Raw genomic sequence first — 251 nt, 5'->3', positions numbered from 1 at the left:
ATATGATTACAGAATCAAAGCGGAAAAAAGACGAGATACAATAGAAACGAGGGGATAAAAGAGGCACAGAAACGAAGGATTAAAAAAGTAGTAGCACAGATGTTAGCCATGTATATGTAATGGTGCGCGCATTCACATTTACATGCATATGTATTAGTGGTTTGTGCATAACGCCATTCCCTGCCCAAACACATGCAGAGCACCAGTGACATGTCACACACAATATTACTTTCACAATCTCCAAAATCAGG

Source organism: Penaeus monodon, chromosome 19 (assembly GCF_015228065.2).
Source record: "Penaeus monodon isolate SGIC_2016 chromosome 19, NSTDA_Pmon_1, whole genome shotgun sequence".
Classification (NCBI taxonomy): domain Eukaryota; kingdom Metazoa; phylum Arthropoda; class Malacostraca; order Decapoda; family Penaeidae; genus Penaeus; species Penaeus monodon.
Note: the sequence above shows the minus strand (reverse complement) of the source record.